Below are 10,113 nucleotides of genomic sequence, written 5' to 3'. Positions count from 1 at the left end.
GTATTAGTAAGTGGTAAACTAATCATGAATAAACCATTTATATACATTTGTACATTTGTAAATGATTAATAAATAATTTGTAACTAAACAATGCATTATTTATATGCTATATATATTTATTATTGCTGTGTTCGAGCCCGACTCAATCGGGATAGAATCCTGTAGCGTGCGGAGCGCCCGACAGTTCAAAACGGCTAGTGTGAGCCCGTTTAGATTATCTGGTCAGATAATCTGAAAAAATGATCCTGTAGTGTTTAATTCTACCCGATTCAGTCGGGCCCGATTATCGTGTAATGTATGGCCGGCTTTAGTAAATCCAATTTCCAATATTTTAACTTCTACTCCACTAGGCCTACATTTATTTCAAAACTTTAGTTATTGCTTTGTAGATTTTGATTTTAATAGTCCAAAACTACATTAACCACTTCAGCTGTTATTGTAGCCTATACACATTTTGGCCACTTGAAAATAGCTCACATTGTGAGCTTGTAGATCTGCTATTTTAAAAATATATTTATTTAATACCGGACTTCTACATGTAACAGAGTATATCTAAATTGCAGTAGGCTACTGATACTTTTACTAAAGTAAATAAGAAAAGTAAAGTATTTATTCTATAGGGCACCCGTTTTCGTCTAGTCCACGTTGCTCTATGGGAATGCGCTTCTAGATATGTGCGCAACACCATAACTCATGCCCTATCGAAATTGGTTAATAATTGTTTATTTGGAACATACGTGGCACTAAATGAACGGGATAAATAGTGTGGTTTGCAACGCTAAGTAATGGAGCCCCGATAGTACCGCATTTGGCTACAAAGGGCTAACAAAGGGTGGCTAAGTTACAAATAGACTAGCATTGTAGCTACATCCCGGGAGGACCAACAGAATTATGTCCCGTTCTCTTCACATTAATTTAAAAAAGTCTTATTTACATGCAGAGTTAAGCTCTGGTGTTTAAGTGAAATGTAGCCTGATTATTATGAGATGTTGTGGCTTTATTACATTTTAGAGAGAGAACAAAAAAACGTAATTTCAGCTCTGCTGTAAAGCTGAGGCATGCGAGATGACTTACCCTCTGCCACGCTGGGTCACAAATGCTTGCAATGGATTCAGAATAATTAAAAACCCTAGTTTGACCCCTCACATGCTACTTAAAGCAGATTTCTGGGGGGTATTTGTTTTCCTTTATAGTATATTGTATAGTAAGTGAATGAAACACAAACTTTCAGCGGCTGTCAAACATTTTGCTGCCATTTTTGCAAGGGGCATGGGAGCTCAATTTGTTATTTAACCTTCATAGTTGACAAAACCACTGAGAAACAGACCTTTATCTCTCCAAGGTCACGGAAGTATCAAATTCGACTCAACTATTTACTTTACACCCTTGCGCTTAAATGTATTTTCTACTATTACATCATAAAATGTGCGGCAGCTTCGAGCGAGCCCACGCAGTTTCTGCAGGAACTGCTTTGCTAGTTCTCTATGGGATGAAATATTTACGAATAAAGTTAAACATTTCTAAAAGTATAAACTTTTTCAGAATGATTAAAACACCAATGAAACTTCAAACATCAGTGAACATTTTAAAGTTTGAACGAGGTTTGTAGGTGAAAGTATGAAAGAGTTGTGACACCACAAACAATGTGCGACCAGAAAAACCCATTCTCCAATTTGGCAGGAAATTGCCCATTTCTCTGTTTGCTGATCCTGTCTGACTTCACTATTGAAACGGTTCGGAGCTCGCTCGCCACTATTCCGCACATGCTTTGTCACACAAACAAGGCAAAATAAATGTTTCTTTTTTCAACCAAAACATATCACTTACCCTACCTTTAAGCTGAAATTTTAAACTAATTTAAAGTAATTCACATGGTGTCATGGTTTGGTTTGGTGTCATCAGTGGACGGAGTTTTGGGAGGAGATGTTTGGGTGTAAGTTGGGTATAGTATGGGAACCTGGTGACCGGGGGTGTACTGGAGAAGAGGACCTGGCAGATGTATCATACAAGTTTGATAACACAGACAATCTAGAGTACAATGTGTACAAGGCTGTGTATGCCCTGGCCCATGCCCTCCATGACATGTTGCAGTGTGTGCCAGGAAGAGGACCTTTCACTGGGCACAGCTGTGCCAGCCTGCAGACAGTACAGACATGGCAGGTATGATACGAATTCACACTTTTAAGCCAGGCTCTCCCAGATCAGAAAGCGGGTGAGCAATGCCCCGTCCACGACTGCAAAAAATGCAATACAATGTTTATGTTGTTTTGTAAATAACTGCATAATAACTGCAAGGGTGTCATTAACAGTGTCTTATACACACTTTCCAGCTTGCATATTACATGGAAAAGGTCAACTTCAGCACTACATCTGGGGAACATATATTGTTTGATGAGCATGGAATGGCTCCACCGATCTATGATGTCATAAACTGGGAGTGGCTCCCTGATGGAGGTCTAAAAGTACAAAATGTAGGTGTGTTCAAAAGGTCAGCTTCCGGAGATGAAGAACTCATCCTTGATGAAGACTTCACAGAGGTCACTTCAGCTTTCTAAAATAACTAATGTTGATCTTATGATGTGAATGTAATGAGTTCAGACTGAGATTGCAGATTGATCGTAGATAATATCCTCTGCAGCCTCCTCGGTCAGTGTGCAGTGAGAGTGAGAGCTGTTCCCCTGGAACCTGGAAGGCCTTAAGGAAAGGAGAACCTGTCTGCTGCTTTGACTGCATTGCCTGTGCTGATGGAGAGATCAGCAATCAGACAGGTTAGTTTGTATTATTAGGACGCTCACACCCAAACTATGTGTGTACAAGATACGAGGGATTAAAACTGTCACTGCAGATCCATAGTCTATGGAAATAAATACCAACAAAAGTCCATGAGCAAGTTCAGATCGATAGGTCAACTCTCTAAGGAGATAAATGTTTGAAGACAGACCGACAGAAGAAAGGACAGAGCTTTCTCCACATAATAGGATATAGTAAGATTATAGTAGAATAGGATATAATGTAGGTTTTCGTTAAGAGAATACTTTACTTAAACAACGTATGGGAACTTATTATTACTAGAAAAGAACATTTCTACAAAATTTTAAGTGTGCCTGCAGCTCGCTAAGTGTGTGCAACCTTGTGTAGCGGTTGGTGTTAGCATTAGCATTTTTAGCATTGACGTTAACATGAGCATTAGTAGCATTAGAATTTGTAACATTAGCATTTTTAGTATTAGCTTTAACATTAGCATTTTAGCATTAGCAGATTTGAAGCTGCAGATTTGGGTCTTCCCAGGGTTTGGACGCAGGTGGTTTTCCAGATAGTATACTGACATATCTGAGAGAACTCGATCCAGGGTTGACTCAACTTCTGGGAAGGTATGCTGTTGCGTTGTCATGGCTAGGTCATCTACGTAGATGAACCTGCTGCATCCTTCTAGTAGGGGCTGGTTGTTGGTATAGACATTGCAGAGGAGAGGTGCCAGGACACTGCCCTGTGGCAGCCCGTTGTTCTGGTGGAACCATCTGCTTTTTTATTGTTGAGTGTGACATAGAACAGCCGGTTGCTCAGAAGACATCTTATTGTATTGCACAGTTTGGCGCCCGCTGCACTTTTTTTAAATTTTATCAGCAGCCTGTGTTGGACGGTGTCATAGGCTGCTGACAGATCTACAAAGGCATCGCCTGTTATCAGCTTCTTCTATCCGTCCTCGATGTATTGGGTGAGGTTTAACAGTTGGCCTGAGCATGATTTCCCGGGTCTGAATCCAGCTTGTTCTTTGATCAGCGCAGTGTCTATCTGGGGGGATAGAGTAGTCTCTCGAACAGCTTGTAGGTGATACAGAGTAGGGAGATGGGCCGGTAGCTTTTGGGGAGGTTGGGGCCTTTCCCAGGCTTTAGAAGAGCAATGATGATGGCTTTCCTCCAGATTGTTGGTATGTGCTGGGTTTGGAGACAGGTGTTATACATTTCCATAAGCCATTGCTGGGCCTAGGTGGGTGATCATCTCGGGCAGTACGTCGTCAGGACCTGCAGCTTTGCCCAGCTTCATGGTGCTTAGTCCTGCTTCAAAGTCCTCAAAAGTGAAGGGCTTGGTTAGAATGGACATGTTCTGCTGACTGCCCGGGATGGTAGTGAGATGGTTTAGCCTTGCGCTTTTCTGCTTGTCTCCTGTTGGCCACCAGTTGGCTCCCAACCTGGTTTGGTCTTATGTTGGATATAACGGGTGGTGTGATCTTATCACCATTTAAATTTCCGGATAGTAGACCAGGCTTTTTTGCTGTTCTGAGTCATGTTGATGTTCTCTACATTATTCTGCCAGGCTTTCCGCCTCTCCTTCCCTAGGGATTCCATGAGTTTGTCACTCAGTTCACTAGCGGCATCTGAGAAAGGGTCCTTTTCGAACTCCAGTTCATAGCACTCCAGCAACTGTGATGACTGTGAGGCCTGCGATGTATTCTTTTCAGCATCCCTGTGGGATATGTGCGCAAGCAGTCTTCTTTACAGCCTGAACAAACATGGTGTAGTTGTCAGGTGTGGGTTCAATGTCTGTTAGAGTGTTTTCCATTCCTTCGCTATATTTGTCCCATTTGGCCTTCATGAGGTTGAAGCGGCGTCGAAAGGGTACTTCCGACTTTGTGATGGCAGGTTTGATCGTAACTGAGATTGGCCGATGTTGAGACTTGGGGAGCGGTTTCAGCACTGTTTTCTCAGTCAGATGTGCTTGTCTCTGGCAGATGAAACACAGGTCAGGGTTGTAGCCTCTTCTCCAGTGGCAGCTGTTGAAGGCCTTGGGGAGTTGTGAATGAGCTCCAGCTGCAAGCCTGTGTTTTCCGTCCAACTTTCAACTAGTTCACCATCACTGTTGGTTGAGTCATATCCCCACATTGTGTGGTGGGAATTAAAGTCCCCCAATCGTAGTTCAGGCCATAGAAAGGGGCCGGCAGGTGGTTTATACAGCGAGGTAATGGAGATCTCTGGCAGGCATATCCTAACAGTCTCTATGTTGGTATCTGAGCTGTTAGTATGGAAGTCCCTGACATCCAGCAGGGGCTTCACAAACATGGCTAATCCATACTTGACAGATCTCAGCTACCAGTTTCATCTCGTCTGACCCAGGTGGGTTTCCTGCATGGTAGGAAAAACTTGACTGTCGTTGACGGTCAGTGGTTGCAGAATTGGCTACTTCAGTCAGTCACTGTGGTACAGTTTCTGTCTTTAGCATTGCCTGGGATGCGCCACGTGGAGGCTTCTGCTTGCATCCCGTTGTGTGAGCGTTTTAAAGTTTAAATCACGTTGCTAGACAAAAGTATGCCAGAGTTATGTGGCGCCAAAGTCAATGGGGTTTTTGGGCGTCGTTTTTTGTGAATTACGTTGCCATAGTAACGCGGATCCGAAAGAAAAGTAATAGCAGCCCATTACCGGCCGAGTCGCACGTTTTGATGTATATATTGCGGGGGTGGCGTAAATCTTGCGGCCGTTATTACGTGCCAACATTTTTTTAGGTGATTATGATGATTATTAAAGGAGTGGTTCGCCGGTTTTCAACCAAGTCTGTGTTCTTTTAGTCAACTACGTTCATGCTAAAACGCGTCTATTTCCTTACATTACTGTTCTGTGGACAGTAGGGGGCCTTACTACCACGTACGTCATAGACTGATTCGGCCAATGGAACGCCTGGCTATGACGTACGTGGTGGGAGGCCGTTGTAGCTGCAGAAACTACAGTAGGATTTGACCCGGTGTGGTTGCCGTAGCGTGAACGCTAGTTAGCAACAACAGTATGGTTGTTACTTGTTTCAGACATGTTTTCTACTGACATAGGGACTTGCTGGCAGAATCTTCGGTAGAACTACTTTTTATATGAACTGGAGTAGGCTATGCATTACATTAGAAGAAGGAAGAAAAAAAAAAAAAAAAGCAGCGACGTGAACCAGAGAGAAAAGACGAGGCGTCGCTCTGCCAGCTGGGACTCCACTAAGCTAACATCATACACACTGTCATAGGACCATTCTCTGCACCCAAGTTATTCTGCCCGTTTGTTGTGACTACTGCTCCATGCTGCTAGGATCCCCAAGTTGAACTGGAAGAGACAACCGAGACCCAATGGTATGTTTCTTTCATGTATAACTTATTTGTGTATGTGAGTGTCATCATCAATGTGTCCTGGCATGCACATTCCTATATTAATCCCAATTACAGAATGTAAAGTCTGTAGGCCTAAGTTTACTTTAAAATATGTATGATGGCACTGATTTTACTATGTATTTCACATTAGGAGTCCACTAGTACAGTGGCTCTCAAAACTTTTATTTTCCAGTACCTCCTATGGGTCTATTTGGTCCCATTTGTAGGTCTACACTCTGACAGAGATGGAAAAAGGACTAAGATACTTGAGTAAAAGTAGGCTATCAATACTGCAATATAGAAAACGTTCTGTAAGAAGTAAAAGTACTAAAGTATTGGCATCAAAATATTCTTTAAAAGTACAAAATGTTTGAAAATGGCAGATCCACAAAGTCACAACACATCGCATCAACACATTGTGAGCTTGTAGATCGTCTATTTTCAAATAGCCTGGATATAAAATAGGGCTAAATTTGATTAATTAGTTTTTATAATATAATCATTTATGTGCAAAGTAACTCAAGTTTTCAAATGATTGTAATGGTGTACAAGTACTATATTTGGATTCGAGCTCGAGTCAAGTACCAGTACAGAAAGCTGGAAATTTTTCAAAGTACAAAAGCCTCAACATTTTACAAGCACTGCTTACACCACTGCTCTCAGAAAATAGACCTGTGATCCATTTGAACCATCTTCAACTGAAGGTCCCTCAACACACTGAGAACAGCACTAGTAGGCTAATATTTAGGGCTAGCAGATCTGTCTCTTGTCATATTTAATATTTGTATGTCCATGACAAAAACCAGGGCTAGGCAACCTTAGGCACGAGTGCCAACATTGGCACAGGGGGGGGGGGGGGGGGGTGATCACTGTCACACTGGCAGAAGTGTGAGACAGGATTTTTATTTCAAATATATATTTTAAACATGGTAAATTAAATTAAGTCACCTAATTTGCAGCAAATGACATCCTGCATATAATTCTACATTCATTAAAGCTATGAACTCTGACTGGGGAGGGAGTCTGGGAGATAAGTGACTTATTGCTCAGAGTCTAATGATTGTTATGTCCTTCCAATCAAAATGTCCACACTTATGATGGCTTGTCATTAAAATTCATGTTGACATGGCACACTATCTAAAAAAATAAAACCATGGCACTTTTCATTTGTAAAAGGTTGCAGACCCTGATGTACACGATAAGCTGCCATGGCGATGAACCGTTTGTGTGTGACAAAGACAATGCAACATGTTACAGTATTTTCTTCTTCTCACTGCAGGCACTGCGGTATCGTTTGGAGTGTCCTGGAGAGTCGTCGCAAGTGGAGAGTCGACGTCTTCTTACCCTGGCATCATTATATTGTATTATACATAACAAATGCATAGAGATGTGAACATTTCTATGATCCTTGTCATAATAGATAATAAAATAGATTCAATACATTTGATTTTCCTTCTTTTCTGTTTTTACTTGTAAGAAATATAATGTACACAGTATGGAGTGCTGTGTGAACCTGCCATTTGTAACACAGTAAACACAGTACAATGTAACAAACACAGTGGCAAGTACTTCTGTTTCAGAGCATTACTGTAGTCCAGTGGTTCTCAACCTTTGAGTCTGGGAGTTTGAGCTTGTAGATCGGCTAGTTTCACAATATTTATCTGTGGAACGGAATCGAGCAGAATGTAATGCCTCAACTCCTACAGTCTAAGTGCTTATCAGGGTGGGGGGTCCCCAGTTCAAATATGATTGTTGCAGGGACGCCAGAGTAAGAACCACTGCTCTACTCCAGCAAATAATATATTTACCGGTAAATACATATTTTCATGACAGATTGCAAGGATGAAACCAAAAAGCTCATGATGTTATATATTGTTTTTATTAGCCTTTTTAGTGTGTAGTCCACCTGAAATTGAAACCGTTATTCTAATAGTTTGTGCTGTAGCCAATACTGAAAATGGGTTGAGCAGCGCACACTCTCGACCAGAGCTAGGACATGGTTGTCCCGGATGTTTTAGGGTTCTGACATGTTCCCTGTGTTAGCTGATCTAATTTAGAAATTTAGCAGACACTTATATCTGCAGAAGGGCAGCACGATTCTTGTAAATGATTATTTTTCTCCCTAGGATTTGGAAAATTATTCTCTCACTTTTATCTTATTTCCCAATTTGACTTATTAAAATAACAAGCTTATTACTGGGTGTACAGAGCACAGGCGAGGCAACATTAGAGTTGAAAGAGGCTTTAGAGTAGTCTAATATTAAAAAATTAGATCACATTGCTGTATGAATCGAGAGAGTAAATAATATTCCTGGGAGTTCCTTGTAAGCTGCTTCTTCTACGGCATCTCTTCAGAGGGCGATGTAGACAGTTGTACCGCTGTCTTCCCGCAGGACTGCTATGGACATCATCTTGGACATGGTGGATTATGTGATGTGTCAGCACCTTATGCAATTATAGACAAAGAGGAGGAAAAATGTTTCAGGGTACACAGATTATTTACAATGACATTTCAAAATGTTGCCATAGCTTTTACCCCATTTCTAGTAATCACACCATGCAATAATGAGAATCCTAAACCAGTTTGCTAAAAAAAAAAAGAACAGATCTATAAACTAACAACAGTAACACTGCATTTTACCATGTTACATATTTCATGTAATGTTGGGGGGTTGCTCTCGGGCACAAACCTCTTATCTCCATATTTAAACAGTTTTTTGTTTGTAAGTTTAAACCCTACTTTATAAAACAGTGTAGTACAAAAGAATAAAAAGTAACTGGCAAAAGTGCTGGATGATTACAATTTAGGCATTTAGCAGATTTTAATCCAAAGCGATGTACAATAAGCAGGTAATACAGTATATCAATATAATAGGATAATGTCAGTACATCAACAACAATATAACAAATGCATAGCAATATCAATCTAGAAAACAATAACATTTAGACCACGCACATCAGTAAAAAACATTTAAAAAAAAAACAATGCGATCTAGCTTCATGTATGGTCAATGAGGGAAGGGGAGTGTTACAGTACTGCTATGTGTTTTAATGGAGTTATGTGGATTCAGTTTGTTTATGAGTTTGTCTGAATAAAATATATTCTAGTGATTCACACACTTCACAGTTGTAAGTACCCAACGTTTGGTTGCCTACACTAGGAATCAGAGTGTAGTATCATCATCATCATCATCTTTTATAATAGCTCACGTTACATCATAATTACTGTGCAGCCACTGGGGGAGGGGTTGTTTGTCGATTCATATACATTATAATACAGTCCCCTCTGTTGACTTTTATCTCACCACTTTTGGGTGCCCCGCACATTTACATTAATGTTGGAACCGCACTGCTGTTACAGGCTTAAGGCCCATTCCCACTGGGCCAGATAACAGATATCTGGAGATATTTCTCCAGATATGTTTCCATGCAAAGTGGATGGTAGATACAGATAAAAAATATATTTGCCACAGATAAAAGTATCTGTGGCAAATATCTGTGGTAGACTTTTCTTTTATCTGTATCTACCATCCACTTTGCATGGAAAAATATCTGGAGAAATATCTCCAGATATCTGTTATCTGGCCCAGTGGGAATGGGCCTTAGATTAGCATCGCTAGCAATAACAATAGCCTAAAAGTAGTCCTACCTCTTGAAAGAATACACCTTGATATGAAGCCTCTCCACCCATTAGATGGGAACAAAATAAGTGTTACAAACATGAATCAAGTTGCAACCTTTGCTTGTACATTATACATTATGTTTCGTAGAGTGGCATTTTAATTCCAAACATACAGTACATACCTATGTTCTGCTTTACAAGGGACATTTAGCTTTGCATTGTGTCCATCAATCCTGCCATTACATCTCGGTGGAAGTCATCTGTTGTGAAATGTTTACTAATCACTACACAACCGCAGATTCATGTCCCATCGTTCTGCAGGCAGCAGCAGCACCCGGGGCTCGCTCCGTCGCTCGGCTTCATTCAATCATAA

At 40.9% G+C, this 10,113-nt stretch overlaps 2 long non-coding RNA genes across 2 annotated transcripts; one reads left to right on the top strand and one right to left on the bottom strand.

Moving 5' to 3' along the window:
- Nucleotides 1-5,960: 5,960 nt before the first annotated feature.
- On the top strand, nt 5,961-7,560 carry LOC308295200. The gene is made up of 2 exons (XR_013962562.1): nt 5,961-6,100; nt 7,398-7,560. It is a non-coding gene; the product is annotated as an uncharacterized lncRNA (long non-coding RNA).
- A 418-nt stretch (nt 7,561-7,978) lies between these two features.
- Nucleotides 7,979-9,815, bottom strand: LOC308301132. Its single transcript, XR_013962854.1, has 2 exons — nt 9,768-9,815; nt 7,979-8,563 (listed from the first exon to the last, which is right to left on the bottom strand). It is a non-coding gene; the product is annotated as an uncharacterized lncRNA (long non-coding RNA).
- Between the last annotated feature and the right edge of the window lie 298 nt (nt 9,816-10,113).

The sequence above is a fragment of the Nannobrachium achirus genome, assembly GCF_963921795.1.
Source record: "Nannobrachium achirus genome assembly, chromosome: 2".
Classification (NCBI taxonomy): Eukaryota; Metazoa; Chordata; class Actinopteri; order Myctophiformes; family Myctophidae; genus Nannobrachium; species Nannobrachium achirus.
The sequence above is the reverse complement of the archived record's forward strand: the minus strand, read 5'-3'. Positions and strand labels throughout refer to the sequence as shown.